This window comes from Scyliorhinus torazame, chromosome 6 (genome assembly GCF_047496885.1).
Source record: "Scyliorhinus torazame isolate Kashiwa2021f chromosome 6, sScyTor2.1, whole genome shotgun sequence".
Classification (NCBI taxonomy): Eukaryota; Metazoa; Chordata; class Chondrichthyes; order Carcharhiniformes; family Scyliorhinidae; genus Scyliorhinus; species Scyliorhinus torazame.
In genome coordinates, this window is record NC_092712.1 from 222,650,536 (window position 1) to 222,674,875 (window position 24,340).

The 24,340-nt window shown below is 50.1% G+C and overlaps 1 protein-coding gene across 1 annotated transcript in view; it reads left to right on the top strand.

Moving 5' to 3' along the window:
* Positions 1-24,340, top strand: part of LOC140425776 (sperm-associated microtubule inner protein 4) — a 108,337-nt gene that overhangs the window by 82,983 nt on the left and 1,014 nt on the right. The window lies entirely within an intron of this gene.

Sequence of the window (24,340 nt, forward strand, 5' to 3'; positions counted from 1 at the left end):
GGCACCCCTGTCTCATCCCTCGGTACAGCCGAAAGTACTCCGACCTCCGCCGGTTTATCACTACGCTCGCCACCGGGGCGCTGTAAAGGAGCTTAACCCATCTAATAAACCCTCCCCTGAACCCAAACCTGCGCAATACCTCCCAGAGGTACTCCCACTCTACTCGGTCAAAGGTTTTTTCCGCGTCCATAGCTGCCACTATCTCCGCCTCTCCCTCCTCCAATGTCATCGTTATCACGTTTAAGAGCCGCCGCACATTGGTATTTAACTGCCTGCCCTTTACGAATCCCGTTTGGTCCTCGTGAATCACCCCCGGGACACAGTCCTCAATCCTAGTGGCCAGTACCTTCGCCAATAGGTTAGCATCCACATTGAGGAGCGAAATTGGCCTGTACGATCCACATTGCAGTGGATCCTTGTCTCGCTTTAGAATCAGGGAGACTGTCGCCTCCGACATTGTCTGGGGCAGGGTTCCCTCCTCTCTTGCCTCGTTGAAGGTCCTCACTAGTAGCGGGGCCAGCAGGTCCACATATTTTTTATAGAATTCCACCGGGAACCCGTCCGGCCCCGGGGCCTTCCCCACCTGCAGGCTCCCCAAACCCTTACTCAACTCCTCCAACCCAGACAGACATTTCTGTGGTCGAAAACGAGACTCCCGAATGGTATGTTGCCTCCCGGGTGCACGGGTCAGGGATGTCTCAGATCGGCTGCAGGACATACTGAAGGGGGAGGGTGAACAGCCAGTTGTCGCGGTGCATATAGGCACCAACGATATAGGTAAAAAAACGGGATGAGATCCTGCAATCAGAATTTAGGGAGTAAGGAGATAAGTTAAAAAGTAGGACCTCAAAGGTAGTAATCTCAGGATTGCTACCAGTGCCATGAGACAGTCAGAGTAGAAATTCAAGAATAGTCAGAATGAATACGTGGCTTGAGAAATGGTGCAGGAGGGAGGGGTTCAGACTTTTGGGATATTGGAACCGGTTCTGGGGGAGATGGGACCATTACAAATCGGACGGTCTACACTTGGGGGTGACTGGAACCAATGTCCTAGGGGGTGCTTTTGCTAACACTGTTGGGGAGGTTTTAAACTAATGTGGCAGGGGGATGGGAACCAGATTAGGAAGTTAGAGGTCAGTAAAGAGGCAGCAACTAAAGCCAGTAAGGTACTAGATAATAAACTCAATGTGACTAAGGGGAAGAGTAGACAGGGAAGAGATGATGAACGCAAAGGGACAGGTGGTCTGAGGTGCATTTGTTTCAATGCGAGAAGTGTAGCAGGTAAGGCAGATGAACGTAGGGCTTGGATTAGTACCTGGGAATATGATGTTATTGGTATTACTGAGACTTGGTTGAGGGAAGGGCAAGACTGGCAACTAAATATCCCAGGGTATAGATGCTTCAGGAGGGACAGAGAGGGAGGTAAAAGGGGTGGAGGAGTTGGATTACTGGTCAGAGATGATATCACAGTTATGATTAAGGAGGGCACGATGGAGGATTCGAGCACTGAGGCAATATGGGTAGAGATAAGAAATAGGAAGGGTGCAGTAACATTGTTGGGACTTTACTACAGGCCTCCCAAAAGCGAGCGTGAAGTAGAGGTACAAATATGTAGACAGATTATAGAAAAATGTAGGAGCAATAGGGTGGTCGTGATGGGAGATTTTAACTTCCCCAACATTGAATGGGACTCGTGTAGTGTTGGAGGCGTAGATGGAGCAGAATTTGTAAGGAGCATCCAGGAGAGTTCTTCAGAGCAGTATGTAAATAGTCCAACTCGGGAAGGGGCCATACTGGACCTGGTATTGGGGAATGATCCCGGCCAGGTGGTTGAAGTTTCAGTCGGTGATTACTTTGGGAATAGCGATCACAATTCCGTAAGTTTTAGAATACTCATGGACAAAGATGAGAGATAGTAACCGATACACCGACCTGGTGTGACAAGTTCATCACCTGGTATTCCCTGTCCTATGTTGAAGAAGCACTATTTGTACTTGCGATACTCTGCAGTGTCGTTCAGACACTAAGACTCAGGAAATGGCGGAGGAAAGCCTCCCGCACTCCGGTATACACATTCAGATCCCCTATTTTCAGACTTCAACAAACCCCCCACCCCCTTTAAGTGAATTAAAGGGCATCTGGGTTTTTTTGTGTTTGTTTGTTCTAATAAAAGAAATGTAAAGCTCTGTGCTTGACTGCCAAGCCAGAGAGACCTGTATTGCTGCTATTGTACCAGTGTATGGCAGGGGTGGGAAACATTCACGGCCTGTGTGGTAGGGGTCAGGGGGGTCGCGTCCGCGCGCAACTGGAGGGATCCCGCTAAGATCCAACTGTAGAGCATGATGGTTGTCTTCATCTTTTCTTCTTCTTTCATCTTCTTGAGGCTTCTGTGGTTCCGGAGTTCTATGGACACAAGCATAATTTCTGTTATTATCTTGTTTAAGATCTCATATGTCTGTCTGTCTGTCCTTTTATTGCCAATTACCCATTATAATTGGTCACCATCTGTGACTCCCTCATTTTCTTTTTAACCCAAATATTTGGGACAAGACATCCGAGAAGGAAATACTGACACAGCATGAGCCGTCTCGCAGCCTGTGTGATTGATGCAGAGAATGTACCATCCCAGTGTTTGAGGATGTAAATAGCATCTGGAAAGCAACCTAAGGGTCACCATAAAACAAACAAAAAAGTTTTGAACTCAAAGTGCCAAATGGGGTGCGTATGGGCCGCGGCAGGTAAGAATGGGTGGAATCCCTGGGTAGGACGGTGACCAGTGCTGTATGTGCTCTACCTGAGTGTGGCTGACCAGATGGGGGTCCTCAGGCAGGGCGGGGACCAGTGCCGTTTCTCCACTGCCTGAGTAACCGGCAAGAATGGTAAGAATTTGTGATCGCCTTGGGGGTTGCATTTGTGGCTAACTTCTACCTTCAAAGCAGAAGAGTAGCTATGATCGCTTGTCTGTGGACAAACTAGTTCCATTAACTGCCAGTGGGCGTTAAAAGAGTGGTGGCGTGGGGCCATGAAAACCTTGAGTTAACAAACAACATTTAACATTCACAGTAACAAACAAATATACATTAAAAACATGGTGCAGGTTCCATCAGAAAGGACACCGTAACTCTCCATCGGTTCCTTTTTACCATCATCTGGACACCTCATTGCTCTAAAGCGAACAGAGTCGCAAAGGAATTTGTTTGGTGGGAGTCAGACTCTAAGTCATCATCTTCTCCCGGTTGCCATACTCCTGACTGGAGTAGGTGCGTAAAAGCTGCTTGGGGTCCATCTCATCATTCCGGATGAGCCTGAACGGATTGTCTCGGTGCCAGTGTTTTGTATCGAGGTTGGAGCTGCTAGGGTGTAATCCATAATCGTCGGGCGGTGGGTCTGGATCAGGGGCTTTAATATACATTATTTCAAAGGGGTCGCTGGAATCATCTTGGGAGTCGCTGGGAGTGGGGCCTGGTGCAGGGGTGTAATTGTAGCGTGGTGTGCTGGGGCTGTCGCTATCGCTGTCGCTGCTGGTTGGAGGAAGGGAGAGGCGGAGTCATTCCTCTGGGGGTGGAGTCATAGTCGTGTCTGAGGATGGGCTGGACAGGTTCGGGGAGGGTAGGTATACATTTGTGGGTGGGGGTGCTCATGGGGCGTCCGGTCATGAGGGTGTGGGGTGGTGTATCCTGTCGACGTGAATACCGTGTTTAGTATGAACATTCGTGCAAACGGGAGAACTGTGTCCCAGGTGCTGTTGTGTTGTTGCACCATTTTTCTGAGGGTCGCTTTTAAAGTTCTGTTCATTCCTTCTACTATGCCGCTTGATTGCGGGTGGTATGCAATATGGAATTTTTGTTTTATTCTGAAAATTGTAATGACGTTTTCATCACTCGTCCTGTAAAATGGGAGCCTTGATCGGACTCTATACTGCGTGCAAGTCCCCATCTTGTAAAGATGTGCTGAGTGAGGATTTTAGCTGTCGTTTTTGCAGTGTTTGTTCTGGATGGAAAAACTTCCACCCATTTTGTGAAGGTGTCGATGACCACCAACACATACTTGAAACTATTCCTGCAGGGGGGTAGGGGTCCTATATAATCCATTTGCAAATTCGTCCAGGGGCCATTAACGGGACGGGTGTGACTTAGCTGACCTTTCTTTGCATATCTGTCCGGATTGTTCTGGGCACAGATTAAGCAGTTCTCAATGTAGTGCATGACATTGGCTTTTAAATCGGGCCACCAGCAGAGAGGTCTGAGGTGGACGAGGGTAGCTTCTATGCCTTGATGTCCATGGTTGTCATGGAATTGACAAATAATCTGATTCCTGTCCTGGCTGGGGACTACATAAATTCCGTCTTTTAAAACAACACCGTCATGTGTTGTCAACGCGTTTTTGTACTTATCGTAGGGGGCTGGGAAGTTGCCTTTTAAAACTTCCCTGAGCTGTGTGTCTTCTTTTTGGGCCTTTGCTAAATCCTGAATGTTGGTATGTGAGACCTGAACTTCGTATACTGGGGAACTCTCGGGGGGGTTCCAAAAATGACTGGAACATGCCTTTGCTAGAGCATCTGCCTTAACGTTACCAGGGGGGAAGAAAGATGGTGGCTACGAACTTTAATAATTCCATATTTCCGGTCCTTGGCTGCCTTTAGGATATGCCGGAGTAATGGGGCTGAGGGTAGGGGCTTTCTGTCTGCGGAAACAAATCCTCTAGATTCCCACAGGGGTAGGAATTTGGTCAAACTGTTGCAGACATATAAACTGTCAGAATATATGTCAGCTGGGGTCGGGAACGAGTCGGGGTGCTCTACAATGTAAGCTACAGCTGCTAGTTCTGCTGCCTGTGAGCCTAAATGTCCTGGCAATTTTAAAGAAATCTCTTCTAGGGCACGTCCCTGCGCGTCCTCTACATAAATACCGTAATCCATTTTCCGTTGAAAACTGTGGAGGAGCCATCCACATAGATCCTGAGGGGTGCGCATGTGTCTGTGGACTGGGGTCAGAGGGGTGTAGTACCTGGTTTCGGGGGAGCTGACTTTGGTACAAAGGGTACTGTATTGTGTTTAGCGGATATTATTTCACACTCGCGTGGGGTGCCTACACAATGTAAATTATCAGTGAGGAAAGTGTGGGTCTTGGTCCTCTTTACTGTTGTGTCCCGTCCCTGTAAGAGAAGGGTCCCACGGGCTGCGTGGATCTGACTGACTGTGCCATCCTTAAGTCTACCATCAAGTAGGAGTTGTGTTGAGGTGTGTTCAGTTAGAATGGTGCTGGGGTTTAATCCTGTAATGTAGGCGAAGTATTGTACTGCCCAAAAAACTGCGAGCAGGTGCCTTTCGCAGGCAGAAAATCCTTGCTCGACTGAATCTAATACACGTGAGGCGTATGCCATGGGGCCTAATCGATCATGTCGTTCTTGGAGGAGCACAGCCGAAAGGGTTCGGTCAGTGGTTGCAACCTCAATTGCGTACGGGGAAAGTGGATCTGGGACCTGTAATACAGGGGCTGTGCTGAGGGCTCTTTTTAAAGCATCCACGGCACCCGTTTGCTGTGGAAACCATTCCCAAGGTGCTTGCTTCTTGAGAAGTTCGGATAGGGGCGCTGCCTTTGTGGCAAAACCCTCGATGTGGTTTCTACAGTAGCCAACCAGTCCTATAAATGACCGGAGGGCTGTGACGTTGTGGGGCAGGGATAATTTGACTGTCGAGTCGATTTGTTTCTGCTCGATCTCACGTTTGCCATGCGTGATTACTGTTCCTAAGTAAATCATCTTTTCCTATAAAATCTGGGCCTTCTTGGAGTTCACTTTACAGCCAATTTGTTGTAGAAGTCAAGATAGTTCGGCGAGAAGCGAAATGTGCTCTCCCTTTGTGTCCGTCTGTAAAAGCAGATCATCTACATATTGGACCAGACAATCGGGTCGGGAAAATTTAGCCAATCCATTTGCCAGCTGTCGGTGGAAAATGGAGGGGGAATTGTGGAAGCCTTGTGGAAGGCACATCCACGTATATTGCTGTCCCTGGAATGTGAATGCAAATTTATATTGGCATGCTTTATCCAATGGAATGGACCAAAAGCCGTTGCTAATGTCCAAAACCCAAAAATATTTTGACTGTAGTCTCTGTTTGAGCATGGTCTCGGGACTCGTGGCTATGGTGGGGGCTGCTACGGGGGTTACTTTGTTCAGTTCCCGGTAATCAAGGGTCAGTCGCCATGATCCATCGGGTTTCCTGACGGGCCAAATTGGTGCATTATTCGTGGAGGCTACTGATCGAAGTACACCTTGATCAAGCAGACTCTGTATAACTTTTGAGATTTCTCCCTCTGCTTCTTGGGGAAAACCGTACTGCTTTTGGGGTCTGGGGACGGGACCTGTTATGTTCACCAAGCCAGCGATCTTGCCACAGTCATGTTTGTGCTGTGCAAATGCCGCTTTGTGTTGCTGCAGGACATCCCTAACTGCTAGTTTCTCTGCTGCTTCTGGGGCGCATTGCACTCTCGTGCATAGTGTCCTAATTGTCCACAATTATAACACTCTTGGGATTTGGTCTGCTGTGGGCTGTTCCTTCCCTCATTTACCCATGCGGGGTTCTGTTGCGTCATAATTGGATGCATGTTCGCATCTGCCTGCTCTTCCTCTGCTTTACCATAAACTGTTTTACCTTGGATGGATTGTTCCCAAGCGCTGGACAATCTCTTTAAAACCCATTTCTCATTGTGGGCCTCGTCTGAGGGGTCGTAATTTGCGCAAGCTCTCTGTCCTGCTTCTGTCGCATGAGAGACTAGGATGCGGGTCCATTTGGCCAAATTATCTGGGGACAAATAGGCACGGGCTAACTCTCCAAACACCACAGTAAAATGTATCCACAAGCGTCCAGCAAACGCTGTGGGGTGCTCTGTCTTCTTTTGCCTGCACTTGTTTAGGCCTTCTACGGGGTCTCCTTTGTTATAGCCGACCGCGTCTAGGATCGCTGTGTGCATTTCTTGGAGTGTGCCTCCTCCTACATTTTGTGGGTCGGGTAGGGCTGCCACGACTGAAGGGTCGAGGCTTAAAATGTGAGCTTCACTTGCTCCTTTTCATCCAGGCCGTACATGGTCGCCTGTTGTTTTACTCTTGCAAAGAACTGGTGGGAGTCCGCGCGTTGCGTGTCTTGGTAGGCTTTGTCGTATTGCGACTGAAAACTGCTCAAATGGGCGAGACAAGATTGGTGTGCCCGCTTGGCATCAGCCATCTCCTTATCTCTCACCGCTAACTGCTCTCTCAGTTTCCTGTTCTCTCTCATATCCACTCACATCTCCTTCACTACTCTTGTCTCTCTCCTCAATCTCTCTATGGAGCGTCCTAACGACCTCCTCTGTGCCTCGCAATTGTGCCAAGCAGGACACGATTGCCATCGGTTTGCGAGCTTTCCCTAAGCTCTTCCTATGGATCTCTGTCAGGTTCTCCCACCAAGTATGCACTATACTTCTGGGACCTGTTTCGTCATTCGCACAGAATTTGCTCCAAAGGGGCCATCCTTTCCCTTGGAGATATTTTCTGATTTCCTCTTTCCATATGGGACACTGTCCTACTCTACTGGTCGCTGCGACCTCGTATTCTTGGGGGTTCATAAGGAGTTCCAGTGCCTTCATTGCCATTTTTATCGCTATCTCTGGGGTCCCTACCGAATTTGGAACAGGGGGTGATAAAGTAGTGATGTAAACACGGGTACGGCTTACGCTAATTTCCAGCCTACAAAACTCCCGACAGTTTTGCGCAACAAAATCTCTCAGGTTTGCCTTATATCCCTGTTAGTACGCATTCAAGTAACACACTTCCGAATCTTAGTGGTTTGGTCATAGATTTCATAGAATTTACAGTACAGAAGGAGGCCATTCGGCCCATCGAGTCTGCACCGGCTCTTGGAAAGAGCACCCTACCCAAGGTCAACACCACCACCCTAGCCCCATAACCCAGTAACCCCACCCAACACTAAGGGCAATTTTGGACACTAAGGGCAATTTATCATGGCCAATCCACCTAACCTGCACATCTTTGGACTGTGGGAGGAAACCGGAGCACCCGGAGGAAACCCACGCACACACGGGGAGGATGTGCAGACTCCGAACAGACAGTGACCCAAGCCGGAATCGAACCTGGGACCCTGGAGCTGTGAAGCAATTGTGCTATCCACAAGGCTACCCTGCTGCCCCAGTCAGTATTGTTCTTACACTTGTGGGGGGGTTTCTGTTTCCAATTGCATTCTAATTCAAATTTTGGGTTCTCTCGGAGTGACTAGGCCACTTCTAGGTCGAGTCCCGTCAGATGTCGCCAGTAATGTTGCTCTGTTTCTTAATATTGCGGTTAATATGGTCGCCTTCCTTAATCCTAATTATGTTTGCTTTAGAGCCGCCAGGTATCTCTCGATACCGCCACAAGGTTCAAACCCGAATACTGATCAAAGAGTCAGCACCCCAGTTAGTTAGTTCAAACTCAATACTATTTATTTACACACACCGTAATATCTACTCATGCACAAAATACTACAAACTAAACTATCTCTCGCGCTAACGCCTATACTTAGCTTCAGGTGCCCACTCAGTCAGAGGAACAATGGCCGTTGTTTGGATCTGAGGCTGTTGGGTTCGAAGGGGTGCAGGAGAACAGCTAAGGTCGTCCGTCTGGTAGCGAGCGTTGACCTTGGACTTACTTGCTTCTGGTGCAGCTGGTGGAAGGATCTCTCCGCTTTGAGAGCCGATTCCAAGAGAGCGATTCTCTCTCGGGGATTTCTTCTTATACCCGGAAGGGCTTCGCGCGCTTTTGGGCGGGCCTTAAACTTGGCCCCAATTAATTGGGCCGCACCTTGATCACTGGTATTGATCTTGACCAATAAAGGGATAGGTGCCCTGATGGCTGGGCGTGTCTTTGGTGGCTGTAGGCCTGGCTTTATTTGCGCTTTCAGTTTAGGGAACTGGTGCCGGGATATCTGGAGCAGTGTCGGTTGCTTGAGTGTCTTTCCTTTGTTCCCGGAGATGGGCCATCAATATGTTAATTGACCTACAGTTTCAGATCCGTCTGGGAGCTGCTGTCCCAATATGCATACAGGCTCTGTGCCTGTTTGCTTTCTAACATTGTCCATAGTTCCCTCCATTCATTGCGAGCATCCATTTTGTATTCTGGAAGTGGCCATCCCAGATGGCAACAGTTTCCCGCTGGGGATCAGCACAATCCAGATCGCAATCCACCCACACTTAGGGTGCGATTCTTCGGAAAGATTTCGAAATGTGGTAGCGAGCGGTAACTGCCGCGAGCTTCCCGGTGCTCGGCCCAGCGAGGCCGGCAATGATATACAACGTTAATTGGTCCAATTAACGAGGCCCCATGGGCTTCACACACAAATGAAGGCTCGCCAGCAAAATCGCCGGGACCACGCTCGCCAGCTCTCCCGCAAACACGATCGAGAAGCACTTAAGCAGCACTTGCACAGGCAACCCCACTCAGCTCACAACTATGGCACCAAGTCAACAGGCCTCAAGTTTCGGAGATGAAGATCTGGGGAGGCTCCTAGATGTGTTCGAGGCCAGGAGGGATCTCCTGTTCCCCTGAGGATCCCGGAAGGTGAGCCACAGGGCAAAAGAGCTGCCTTGTATGACGTGGCAGCTGCATTCAGCTCAGGAAGCGTGACCAGGAGGACTGACCTCCAGTGCCGCAAGGAGATTACTGACCTACACCAGCCCCCACACAACCAGCCGCCCCCCAAACCTCCATTTGCTCCTCAATCCACCGTTCACCCCCTCCCTTCATCCCCTTCCCCCCCCTCCCTTCACCACCCCCTCAAACCTTCCTTCACACCACCATTCCCCACCACCCCCCCCCCCCCAACAAACAATGTGATACCAATGTGTGACTAACAAAGACCTTTCTGTCTCCACATGAGAAGCTGTCCCACAATCATCGGGACAGGGCCCAGACTGGCAGTGGGGTGCCGGACATAAGAATCCTAACGACATTTGAGTAAAGGACCCCAGAGGTTACAGGGTTGGCCGAAGACAGAGCAGTCAGCAAGCGGAGGTCGGCACATACTGCTCAGGTGAGGATCCACCGGGACCCACCCGAAAGACCTGTCAAACGTAAATTGTCAATGAGTCAGAGTACAAGAGAGACATAGAGAACCTAGTGGCCTGGTGTAACGACAACAATCTCTCCCTCAACATGGGTAAAACAAAAGAGCTGGTCATTGACTTCAGGAAGCGAAATGCCGTACACACCTGGCTGCATCGGTGGTGCCGAGGTGGAGATGGTTGACAGCTTCAAATTCTTAGGTGCGCACATCTGTCCTAGTCCACCCACATCGATGCTACGCTGGTGCCACCCCACTATCCCCGACTTCCAGCTGTCAGTGTGTTGAGGGGGGGAGGAGGCGCAGCATTCTACTTCTATCTCGCTAATGAGCTCTGATCAGGTTGTTGCCATTTCTGATCTCGTTGGGGGAGTGGGCCGGGAGATCCACAACGGGTTTCATGCCCAGCGAGAATCCCGTTTTGCACCTCACGTCCGATTCAACGGGCCAGTGGGAATCCTGGCTAGGGCTAAAGCCCCAGAGAATTGCCCCCACCCCCCCCCTTTGTCATTAATTTCCAGAAGCAGAATCGGTGAATATACTTGGTGATGGTGAGATCATGCTGCCTATTTGTTCTCCATCCACTAAGGAATCCTCTCTTTAAGAAGCCCAGTATGGTCAACCTAATTCCTTTAACTTTTTATTACCAAGCGGGATAGTTGATGCCCCTATAAGTCACCTTCCTTCTGAGGCAGTCTCCAGTCTCTTGGGATCGAGGATGACTTGCTTCCACTCCAATTTGATATATTCTGAAGTGGCTGATAGCTTGATAAGCAAACTGTAGACTCTGCCACATGTGGAGCAGGTGGTCCTTGAAGGATTGGATAGATGGGTTGTTTGGAGGTTTCTGAGCTCCCTCTGTCATCTCAACTTCATCTCTTCACATTCCTAATGAAGTGTTAAGTCACCATATCAATCTCCAATTCTGCAGATCTTCAAACAAGATTCAATATTTCTTGGTGTTTTATCTCTGTTTTTGAACTGGTCAGTGAAATGTGCTTAAACTACAGGTACTTCACAAGGACAATCAATCTCCTAGCAGACAAATATAAACCCTGGGCTGAATTTTTAGATGGCGGAGTGTCGTCTCCTGCCATCTGTAAAGTCAACGGGCCTGTTGCCATCTAACACTAAATGAGAGTTGATTGGCAACAGGTGGGGACCTCCGTTTGCACTTGGGAGGAAGTCCCGCCTTGGAGAGCTCTCAGCCCATCAGATTGGCCAACAACTCTCCAGCCTATCCAGACACAGCACTGCGGTGGCTAGAAGGGGCACTGCAGTGCCATGCCTGAGGCTAAGTGAAGGGAGCCAGTGTGAGGTAAGTGACAGGGGAGGGAGGGTAGGGGATGCCCTGGGGTGTTGTGGGGGGTGGCAGGGTGCGAGTGGGTAATCAGGGGACAGGATAAGGGAGGGGAGGACCAGGGGTGTCCAATCTGTGAGAGGAGGGCACCCCAATCAATAGGGGGCTTCTAATGGAGGCCCTGCCCCCTTCCAACTGAGATTGAGACCAGTGATTTTTTTCTACTTCTCACCTTCAGCTATCTGGCGGCCACCAGCCTGCAAATTGAGGCTAGGCCGAAAAGGCCATAAGTGGCCATAAAGTGGCCATGTAAGGGCTTTAATTGGAGCAAGGGCATGCTTCTCATCTGAGGCCCTGCCTGTTTCACAGTAAAATCGCGTCCAGGTTCGGAAGGGAATCCCATTCATGCAATTTCCTGCTCCCCCCACCCTGTCTGAGTCCCATCAGAGGAAGTATAAAATTCAGTCCCATATAGAATATTTTGCCCAATCATTGCCACCACACTTTTGGATGAAAATCAAGACTTTGCAGGTTGTAGAGTGGAGATTTACTGGAATGAAAGGCTTCAGTTATGTTGGTGGACCAGAGAGGCTATGGTTGTTCTCCTTATAGAAGAGAATGAGATGTGATTTGATAGAGATCTACAAAATTATGAAGAGGTAAGTACAGTGAAAGTGGAGAGACTGTTGTTATTAACGGGAGGGTCAGTAGTCAGAGGACACAGAAAACCCCGGGGTAACATGAGAATGTTTTATGCAGCGCGTTAATTTGCACTGCCTGAAATGTGGTGGAAGCAGACTCAAACTTTCAAAATCTGTAAGTCATTTTGTTTTAAAACCCACACCAAGGTTTGTAGTTTGTTATGAACGGCAGAATACAAGAGAACAAACTGATGATTCACTGAAGAAGTTGTTGCGCTGAATGAAGTTAGTTTGTACTCATGACAAGAGATTCAAAATGGGCACAGCATTAAAATTATTACAGAAAATAATTACAGATTTTCCAGGTTGGGGAAAAAGAAAATAATTTAAACTTCTTTGTCACTTTCCTCATAGTAATTAAGTGCTTCATCAATATCTGGCATCAGAATGCTCAAATACATTTGAGGCTCACAAAAGGTCTCTGGTGTGCTTCCCACATACTCCCTGGCCTCGGGTGTGCTTTCTCTATAATTCCTGGTTTCTGTTGTGCTTCCTCTTTAATCCCTGATCTCTGGTGTGCTTCCCCTATAATCCTTGGTCTCTGGTGTGCTTCCCCTATAATCCCGGTCTCTGATGTGCTTCCTCTATAATCCCTGGTCTCTGGTGTGCTTCCCCTATAATCCCTGGTCTCTGGTGTGCTTCCTCTATCTTCCCTAGTCTCTAGTGTGCTTCCTCTATAATCCTGGCCTCTGGTGTGCTTCCTCTATAATCTTGGTCTATGGTGTGCTTCCTCTATACTCCCTGGTCTCTGGTGTGCTTCCTCTATAATCCCTGGTCTCTGGTGTGCTTCCCCTATATTTCCTGGCCTCTGATGTGCTTCCTCTGTAATCCTGGTCTCTGGTGTGCTTCCTCTATAATCCCTGGTCTCTGGTGTGCTTCCTCTGTAATCCTGGTCTCTGGTGTGCTTCCTCTATAATCCCTGGTCTCTAGTCTGCTTCCTCTATAATCCTGGTCTCTGGTGTGCTTCCTCTATAATCCTGGTCTCTGGTGTGCTTCCTCTATAATCCTGGTCTCTGGTGTGCTTCCTCTATAACCCCTGGTCTCTGTGTGCTTCCTCTATAATCCCTGGTCTCTGGTGTGGTTCCTCTAAAATCCCTGGTCTCTGGTGTGCTTCCTCTATAATCCCTGGTCTCTGGTGTGCTTCCTCTATAATCCCTGGTCTCTGGTGTGCTTCCTCTATAATCCTGGTCTCTGGTGTGCTTCCTCTATAATCCTGGTCTCTGGTGTGCTTCCTCTATAATCCTGGTCTCTGGTGTGCTTCCTCTATAACCCCTGGTCTCTGTGTGCTTCCTCTATAATCCCTGGTCTCTGGTGTGCTTCCTCTATAATCCCTGGTCGCTGGTGTGCTTCCTCTATAATCCCTGGTCTCTGGTGTGCTTCCTCTATAATCCCTGGTCTCTGGTGTGCTTCCTCTATAATCCATGGTCTCTGGTGTGCTTCCTCTATAATCCCTGGTCTCTGGTGTGCTTCCTCTATAATCCATGGTCTCTGGTGTGCTTCCTCTATAATCCATGGGTGAGGGGGCTGGCCTCCACTTTTCTTGCCACTGCTAAAATGGCCTGGTGGTTGGAAGACAAGCATGCCATTCCCCATCTTCCTCGCCTTTTATCGGACTTCCCCTCACCCATCCTGTCCTCAGAGGACTGCCTAATCACAGCAAGTTCAATTTTAAAACAGTGAAAAACAAGCATTTTGTCCATCAGCACTATTTCCAGCTTGCCCAGGCAGAGTGGTAGAATGTTAAGCCTAGAATGTCTGATTACTGGGCAGTCGTACCAAGCAGGTATCCCAAACTGTTGTTCCCCTGAGGTTCCCCTGGAAGTCCCTATGAGAATTCGCTATTCTCAGTCCGGATGAAATGATCAATTGAACACCAAGTCACTTCAACGTACGTTTATTCACGGAAGGGGCTGCACCACTGTACTTCGGGGGAGCACAGCAGCAAGCCAATATTAGTACATTTGACAGTAGCTTATATACAGTATGACACGGTCCCTTTTCTGAGGACGACCCCCTTAGAGGCCCAAGTTAGGGACACATTCTGTTGTTCTCAGCTAAATTATTATCTTTAATATGAGGAACCCATTCCCTCAGCTGCGTCCTGTTATTGCAGACTGTCTAGTGCAAAAGCAGAAGCATTTCATCTCGAAAGTCACGTACACATTTTACACAAAACTTTGACATTCCATTTCCCATCAAGCTCTATTTGACATTCCATTTCCCATCAAGCTCCGATTCTATCTTGAGCCAAACTCTCACCTACACAAGGACTGAATGGGAATTGCCCAGGAAGTTCAAACCCTGCAGTGCACTAGGAAACATCTGATCCTCCCACCAATCGGAGACCTCGGATGGTTCCGACTCTTCACAGAACATTCACCGAGGAAAAGTTAGAAGAATTAAAACCATTTCTAGCTCCTAGCTAATTCTAGTACTGACCCATTGGCCTCCCAATTGGACTCCCTGACTACTCCCCCAGCCCCTCAACCTGCACGCTCCACCCTGTCCCGAACTATCCCTCCACCTCCCAACTACCATAGAATCTCTACTTGCTCTGTAGGGAAGTCGGACATTTGGCCCGTCGGGTCTGCACTCACCCTCTGAAAGAGTACCCTGCCTTGGCCACCCCCAACCCATCTACGAACCTCGCACAACCCGCACATCTTTTGGACACTAATGGGCAATTTTACCGTGCCCAATCCACTTAACCTGCATATCCATGGACCATGCCAACCCATCAGCTATCCCCACCTTTGATTAGCCCCCACCGTCCACTCAACTACCCTCCTGACCACCTGACTACCCTCCCAACTCCCTCACAAGTTGCTAACTTACTACCACCCCAGATGAACTTGCCAACACCGCGATCATTCCCCCCTCCACCTCCCGACTACCCTCACAATGCCACTGGACCCCAACTAACAACCCCACCCATTACTACCCGCATGGCATTCTGTTTTCCAGCAAGCTCAGGGAACTTATGTGGAATTGTGTTTTAACCCATGAACTCACAAAGTCCATGTGCTTGGCAGCTTGGAAGCAATATTGAATTTAAGGGATACACTTATGCCATCCTGTGATCTGCTCCCAAAGGGGAGCCAACATGGCAGAGAGTTCTTTCATGCAGAACCATAAAAATGCATCCACAGCGAGAAGCAGCACTATTTCCAGCTTGCCAAGGCATCGTGGTTGATCGTTAAGCTATGGCCCAAAACCTCCATCACTTGAGATTTGGTCCTTTGAGATTGCTCTGATGCACGATCAATGACCACTAAAGCGAGGTTGTAGTCCAACTGAAGGCTTTAATAAGCTAGATGTTTCTCCCAGCAGCTCAGGTACAGAATGAAGGCTGCTGGGGCGGCACGGGTTCTTATACCCCACCTAGCAGGGCGGAGCTACCATACATGCTAACCAATAGAAAGCATACAGTTTCCACCAGTGGTGCTCCAGCCTATCAGGTACCGTCATACCTATAATACCACATTCACCCCCTGTTAAAAAAGAGTCCGGCGGGGTGGTGGCCTGATACTACAAAGATGGCAACGTGGTAGAATTAGTTATGGAGGTACCGTAATACCTCTGTACAGTGTTTTGTAACTATTTACAATTCTGATAGCTATGTACATTTGATGGTTTACATTTACAGTTTACAATTTAAAATGGAGCAATCAGTTTCAGTTTACAGTCTACAATTTAAAATGAAGCAATGAGTCGATCGGGGGCCCTGGTCGTCCTCTGTGATCGTCGGAGCTTCGGTGGTGACTCTGGTGGAGGCTCGGGCGTCTGTGACTCCGGGAGCGTGGCTTCGATCTCCATGGCAGCTTCGGCACCCGTAGACGGCGCTGCTGGGGAAAACAGTTGACCTGGGAAGGGGGCGCTGCGGGGAGCGTCGGTGGGTGGGGGGGCCGAGACGGGGCCGGCGGAAGGACCAATTCTCCTGTAAGGTGTCCCGGTGGAGGGGAGGGTGGGACTGCTGGCTGGGGTGTGCATGAGATTCCGGTGGGCGCCAGGTCTTGTAGGGAGACCGTATGTTGTCGGCCGTCGGGGTACGCCACGTAGGTGTACTGGGGGTTAGCATGGAGCAGATGGACCCTCTCGACCAACGGGTCCGACTTGTGCGCCTGCACGTGTTTTTGGAGCAGGATGGGTCCGGGAGCTGCCAGCCAGGTCAGGAACGAGGTCCCAGAGGAGGACTTCCTGCGGAAGAAAAGAAGACGTTCGTGAGATGTCTGGTTGGTTGTCGTACAAAGCAGTGACCGGATGGAGTGGAGGGCATCCGAGAGGACTTCTTGCCAGCGGGAGACTGGGAGGTTCCTGGACCGTAGGGCCAGTAGGACGGTCTTCCAGACCGTTCCGTTCTCCCTCTCTACCTGTCTGTTACCCCGGGGGTTGTAACTGGTCGTCCTGCTCGAGACGATACCCTTGCTGAGCAGGAATTGACGCAGTTCATCGCTCATAAAGAGGACCCCCTATCACTATGTATGTAAGCGGGGAACCCGAACAGTGCAAAGATGCTGTGGAGGGCCTTGATGACAGTGGTTGCGGTCATGTCGGGGCAGGGGATGGCGAATGGGAGCCGGGAGTACTCATCAATCACGTTCAGGAAGTACGTGTTGCGGTCGGTAGAGGGGAGGGGGCCTTTGAAGTCCATGCTGAGGTGTTCAAAGGGACGGGAATCCTTTATCAGATGCGCTTTCTCTGGTCGGTAGAAGTGCGGTGTGTACTCCGTGCAGATTTGGCAGTCCTTGGTGGCTGTCCTGACCTCCTCGATGGAGTAGGGCAGGTTGCGGGTCTTGACAAAGTGGAAAAAGCGAGTGACCCCCGGGTGGCAGAGGTCCTCGTGGAGGGCTCGGAGGCGATCCACTTGTGCAGTGGCACATGTGCCGCAGGGACAGGGTGTCAGGAAGCTCATTTAGCTTCCCGGGACGATACAAGATCTCGTAATTGTAGGTGGAGGGTTCGATCCTCCACCGCAATATCTTGTTCTTTTTTATCTTGCCCCGCTGTGCATTATCGAACATGAACGCCACCGACCGTTGGTCCGTGAGGAGAGTGAATCTCCTGCCGGCCAGGTAATGCCTCCAATGTCGCACAGCTTCTACTATGGCCTGGGCCTCCTTTTCGACTGAGGAGTGGCGGATTTTGGAAGCATGGAGGGTACGGGAGAAGAAGGCCACCGGTCTGCCCGCTTGGTTGAGGGTGGCCGCCAGAGCTACGTCGGATGCATCGCTCTCGACCTGGAAGGGGAGAGACCCGTCGATGGCATGCATCGTGGCCTTTGCAATGTCTGCTTTGATGCGGCTGAAGGCCTGGCGTGCCTCTATTGACAGGGGAAAAGCTGTGGATTGGATCAGGGGACGTGCCTTGTCCGCATAGTTGGAGACCCACTGGGCGTAGTAGCTGAAAAACCCTAGGCAACGCTTCAGGGCCTTGGAGCAGTGAGGGAGGAGGAACTCCATAAGTGGGCGCATGCGTTCAGGGTCAGGGCATATAACTCCATTTCGCACTACGTAGCCGAGGATGGCTAGGCGGTCGGTGCTAAACACGCATTTATCCTTGTTGTATGTAAGGTTAAGGATTTTTGCGGTCTGGAGGAATTTTCGGACGTTGGTGTCGTGGTTCTGCTGGTCGTAGCCGCAGGTGCTGACATTATCGAGATACGGGAATGTTGCCCGTAAACTGTACGAGTCAACCATTCGGTCCATCTCACGCTGGAAGACCGAGGCCCCGTTGGTGACACCAAAGGGAACCCTTAAGAAGTGATAGAGCCGCCCGTCTGCCTCGAAGACAGTGTATTTGCGGTCACTAGTGTGGATGGGGAGCTGATGGTAGGCAGACTTGAGATCCACTGTGGAGAAGACCTTATAATGCGCGATCCTGTTTACCAGGTCGGATATGCGGGGGAGAGGGTACAAGTCCAGCTGCGTAAACCTGTTGATGGTCTGACTGTAGTCGATGACCATCCTATGCTTCTCCTCGGTCTTTACCACCACTACTTGAGCTCTCCAAGGGCTGTTACTGGCTTCAATGACCCCTTCCCTCAGTAGCCTTTGGACCTCTGACCCAATAAAGATCTGGGGCGAGATTCTCCGACCCCCCGCCGGGTCGGAGAATCGCCGGGGGCTGGCGTGAATCCCGCCCCCGCCGGTTGCCGAATTCTCCGGCACCGGAGATTCGGCGGGGGCGGGAATCGCGCCGCGCCGGTTGGCGGGCCCCCCCCCGCAATTCTCCGGCCCGAATGGGCCGAAGTCCTGCTGCTAGAATGCCTGTCCCGCCGGCGTGGATTAAACCACCTCTCTTACCGGCGGGGCAAGGCGGCGCGGGCGGGCTCCGGGGTCCAGGGGGGGGCGCGGGGCAATCTGGCCCCGGGGGGTGCCCCCACGGTGGCCTGACCCACGATCGGGGCCCACCGATCTGCGGGCGGGCCTGTGCCGTGGGGGCACTCTTTTCCTTCCGCCTTCGCCACGGTCTCCACCATGGCAGAGGCGGAAGAGACTCCCTCCACAGCGCATGCGCGGGGATGCCGTGAGCGGCCGCTAACGCTCCCGCGCATGCGCCGCCCGGCAATGTCATTTCCGTGCCAGCTGGCGGGGCACCAAAGGCTTTTTCCGCCAGCTGGCGGGGCGGAAATCAGTCCGGCTCGGGCCTAGCCCCTCAAGGTTAGGGCTCTGCCCCCCAAGATGCGGAGGATTCCGCACCTTTGGGGCGGCGCGATGCCGGACTGATTTGCGACGTTTTTGGCACCGGTCGGCGGACATCGCGCCGATACCGGAGAATTTCGCCCCCGGTCCTGGGCACTGTGCCGTCTGCTTCTGGTGGCGAAGGGTTTGCAATCCGGGGTGAGGTTCGCAAACAGGGAAGGCGGGTCGACCTTAAGGGTTGCGAGGCCGCAGACAGTAAGAACAAAGAAAATGACAGCACAGGAACAGGCCCTTCGGCCCTCCCAGCCTGCGCCGATCCAGATCCTTTATCTAAACCTGTCACCTATTTTCCAAGGATCTACTTCCCTATGTTCCCCGCCCGTTCAGATATCTGTCTAGGTGCATCTTAAATGATGCTATCGTGCCCGCCTGTACCACCTCCGCTGGCAAAGCGTTCCAGGCACCCACCACCCTCTGCGTAAAAAACTTTCCACGCACATCTCCCTTAAGCTTTCCCCCTCTCACCTTGAAATCATGACCCCTTGTAATTGACACCCCCACTCTTGGAAAAAGCTTGTTGCTATCCACCCTGTCCATACCCTTCATAATTTTGTAGACCTCAATCAGGTCCCCCCTCAACCTCCGTCTTTCCAATGAAAACAATTCTAATCTATTCAACCTTTCTTCATAGCTAGCACCTTCCATACCAGGCAACATCATGGTGAACCTCCTCTGCACCCTCTCTAAAGCATCCACATCCTTCTGGTAATGTGGCGACCAGAACTGCACGCAGCATTCCAAATGTGGCCTAACCAAAGTCCTATACAACTGTAACATGACCTGCCGACTCTTGTATTCAGTACCCCGTCCGATGAAGGCAAGCATGCTGTATGCCTTCTTGACCACTCTATCGACCTGCGCAGCCACCTTCAGGGTACAATGGACCTGAACTCCCAGATCTCTCTGTACATCAATTTTCCCCAGGACTCTTCCATTAACCGTATAGTCCGCTCTTGAATTAGATCTTCCAAAATGCATCACCTCACATTTGCCTGGATGGAACTCCATCTGCCATTTCTCTGCCCAACTCTCCAATCTATTTATATTTTACTGTATTTTCTGGCAGTCCACCTCGCTATCTGCAACTCCACCAATCTTAGTATCATCTGCAAATTTGCTAATCAGACCACCTATACCTTCGTCCAGATCATTTATGTATATCACAAACAACAGTGGTCCGAGCACGGATCCCTGTGGAACACCACTAGTCACCTTTCTCCATTTTGAGACACTCCCTTCCACCACTACTCTCTGTCTCCTGTTGCCCAGCCAGTAAGGGGGGGTATAGGCCCGCCGAATTTGAAGGTTAGACTTTGGAGGCTACACTGGAAGTCTAAACCCAGGAGTGTAGCCGTGCAGAGGTGGGGAAGGATGTAGAGACGGACATTTTGGAACTCCCTTCCCTGGACTGTGAGGTTTGCTACACAAAACCCTTTTATCTCCACTGAGTGTGAACCGGAGGCCAGGGAGATTTTTTGATTAACGGGGTGGATGAGGAGAGAACAGCGCCTTACCGTGTTGGGGTGTATGAAGCTCTCTGTGCTCCCAGAGTCGATTAGGCAGGATGTCTTGTGCCGTTGATGAATACGGTCGTTGTAGCAGTTGAGAGTGTTCGAGGCCGGGACTGATCCAGGGTCACCGAGGCTAATCGCAGCAGTTGAGAGTTCTCTTCGGGCAGTGCGTGGTCAGCCGAGCTGGGGTCCTGGGGGTTCATCCAAGATGGTGGCTCCCATTGGTCACACATGGCTAGCGGTGCACAAAATGGCGGCGCCCATCCCTCCAACGTGGCGTCCACGGAATGATGCAAATATGGGATTATTGCATAATCACTACATTGATGATGTTGGAAAACTGAACCTTTGGGAGTTCCTCATCGGACGCTGATGGAACCTCACATTCCAAACCCTTAAATGCCAAAACCATTGAAGCAACGAGCAGCAGGATTGAATCCAGGAGACTGGCAAACTGTGAAAGAATATATATACAAGAATACAAACTATATACAATGCTCAAATCTTCCAGCCCTTTCCGGCAGTGGGATCTTCTGGGCCTGCTGAAGAGGACTTCCTGCATTGAGCTCCCCAATGGTGAGACGGGCGAGCCACACAAAATGCCACAGACGTGGGTGGGACCAGAGGCTTATGAGCTGCCTCTGCCACCTGAAAACACACAACAGGGAGGGGGGAGCAGAAAATCCCACCCAATGAGTGAGCATCTGTGCCCCTGTGTGCCTCAATACTACTTATTTTTTCTTCCCCTAACGTTACATCGCAGGCCTGAAATCCGCAGCTTTTGGCATGTAGCCTGCTAACTGCAATGCCCTGTTGACTGGAAGGATTTTGGCGGATGGCATCTGGTATCCTGAGGCCTTGAGGGCTCTGGCTTGTAAAGCGTCTCCTGTTCAGCACCTTACTTGACCTCGCCTGCTGGACATGATGGGAATCAGTGGCAGAGGGATGGTGGAGTGGCAGGACACATTTTGAGTGCCCTGGCTTGGGCTGCCTGACTGGTGCTCTTCTTCCCAGTGGGTGCCTGATGACACCTCTCTGACTCCTTGAGGAGAAGCGACATCCAGAGGGAGATCGATGTACCCCATCCCGCTCTTACCTAACGATCAAGACCAAAGATGTGCAAGTTAGATGGATTGACCATGCTAAATTGCACCTTAGTGTCCAAAGATGTGTAGATTAGGTGGAGTTACAAGGATAGGGTGGGGAAAGTGGGCCTAGGTAGGGTACTCTTTCACAGAGTCGGTAGACTCAATGGACTGAATGACCTCCTTCTGTACTGTAGGAATTCTGCAGGAATTCTATGATTCTATGACTGCTTCACTGCATCAATGCCTAGAGTAATGCAGTGCTCGTCCAAACACATATGCAGCAACAGTTGTGTATTCTGTTGGATTTGGGTCTCCAAGGTGGATGCCACCTTTTACATGGTGGCAGCCAAGCGTTCGCATGCCAGAGCCAGAACAGCAGATAGAATCTGGGCGGCCTTCACCAGTCTTCAGTCCAGACTGCACATGGCCTCTGCTATCTCAACCTGGTTTTTCCCTGCCTGTCTCTGCATTTCCAAGGCCGAGTCCAGAGGCCCGTCATCTGCATGGGCTCACCTGAGCCAGATGTGCTCATGATTGTGACCTGTGCCTACTCTAGAACATGCACCCACCAAGGTGAATGTCTCTGCATTGGTGGAGGGTGCAGTGATGGTGCAGTGAACGCAGTGATGGTGCATAATGAGGCTTCCTCCTCAGAGGTGTGTTTGAGGCTGGGGCTGGTCTGGGATTGCAATCCTACCCTGTTTCTTGCTGGTACCTGGAATAAAGAAAAGAAAGATTCAGTGATTGATTAAGCAGGCTCATAAATGTAGTCATTGTGCGGAGGTGGCAACTGCAGACTGGAGGCATCCTCACCGGCTTCTTGGGGTGTATTATCTTGCCCTCAGCACAGGCACAGTGTCCGGCAAGGCTAGCTTGGCTGCTGTCATAATATACACCAGTATATCATGGTGCAGACACACACTGATGGACACACAGTGGGACCAATCAGCATACACAACACCACAGCCAATCACCAGTGAGAGCACACGCACTATAAAGACAGGGGACATCAGAGTTCCCGCTCATTCGAGTAGCAGCTAGCTAGGAGCACAGAGCTCACAGCCTGCAACACAGACATTCACCATGTGCTGAGTGCATCAACTGGTTAGGACAAGGCAAAGGTCTTTAGTTAAAGCTGGTATTGTATTTACCCACAGTTCAAGTATGTTTAAATAGTTAACCTTTTAATAAAATAGTGTTGCACTACTTCAAGTGTTGGTGACCTGTATGTGATCCAGAACACCCAACACGTCAGCTGCCATCTCTTCATACTGGGTCGAGACTCTGATATCAGCCATTCCTGGTCTTGGCCCACTCATGTTTGTTGTGGGTTTTCTTCTCCTGCAGAAAGACAGAAGGATTGATTTATGCCAATGGTTGTATGGACAGTTCAGAAGCATGTATATCCATGGCAGCTACTGAGGCTTGCCCAGTACGTGATTCAGAAGGCATTGGCCCTGCAACTGTTTTGAGATTGAGAGCTGGTCACAGGATTGTTACGGTGCAGAAGGAGGCCATTTGGCCCATTGTGTCTGCACCAGCTCTCTGAATGAGCATCATAACTTTGTGCCATTCTCCTGCTATTTCCCCATACCCCTCCACATTGCTTCTATTCAGATAATCACCCAATGCCCTCTTGAATGCCTCCATTGTACCTGCCTCCACCACAGTTCTAGATAGTGCATTCTCAACCCGAACTACTCGTTATGTGAAAAAGTTTTTCTCACATCACATTTGCTTCTCTTGAAAATCATTTTAAATCTGTGCTATCTCGTTCTTAATCCTTTTACAAGCAGGAATAGTTTCTCCCCATCTACTCTGTACAGCCCCCTCATGATTTTGAATATCTTTGTCAAATCTCCTCTTCGTCTTCTTCTCTCCAAGGAGAATAGGCCCCGATGTCCCAACTGCTTGTCGCGTGTGCCATCCCTATGCAGTTGAACACTTACTGCCTGATGGCCATATGAGAGTGTCATTTTGCAGTGAGTAGACTATGCTGTTGACCCTGGTGGAGTGCAGCATTTTATTCATACTCTTCCTACACTACTGGGCAATTCTCCTGTGGGCCACATGAACAGCAACCTTTGCTGTGACCTCTGCCCAGGCCGCTAGTCAGACAGAAGGACCTTCTGCTGCCACCATTAGGATACAATCCTGTCTTTCCTGGACGGCTTGGAGAGTCTTCAACGAGGTATCGCTGATTCCTGGGCCTGCAGATTGCTGGCTTCTATCGGACATGTTTGTGGATGCAGAATCCTGAGCCCCTGGCCTGAAGTGAGTGACTGGTTGTCCAGATGCCCCTTAAACATGACACCTGCGCCCTCGGCCTCAAGAGGTAATGGCCAGGACTGCAACTTCCTGCTTACCCCCGCCATACGATTGGATGCATGGATAAATCAGGAATGAGATGAACTCCACAAGATTGGACATGGTCAACTATCCCACCCCGCAGCAGGAATCACTCTCACTACAACCCCATCGCCAAGCTTCAACTTCAGAATGGAAGATTCCACCCCAGGTGTACATAAAACTGGTGAAATGGGCAGAAAAATGACTGGTGAGATTTAATGTTGATTGGAATTTTCAGATGATTATCAGATTGGGATTGAGGTTTCCTGCTGATGATCACTTTGCGATTGAAATTTCCTGTTGATTTCCAGTTTCGGATGAGCAATTTTGCGATATAAAAAAAACTTGCGATCTAATTGTGCTTTTCTACTTTCTCTGGTTTACTTGTTCTTCATTGATACCATTAACTAAATTCATCAATATTGGATTTCTTCACATACACTTTGTTAAATATTTGATTGAGTTAACAAGCATCACCTAATTTTGGATGGATGCTAATTTTGCTGTCCATATGTATAAAAACCTAACGTTCAGTCCATTTAAAGTGCACTAGAAGCCCAGTTAAATTGATAGGTATGAATGGGAGGAACTGGTTTCTTA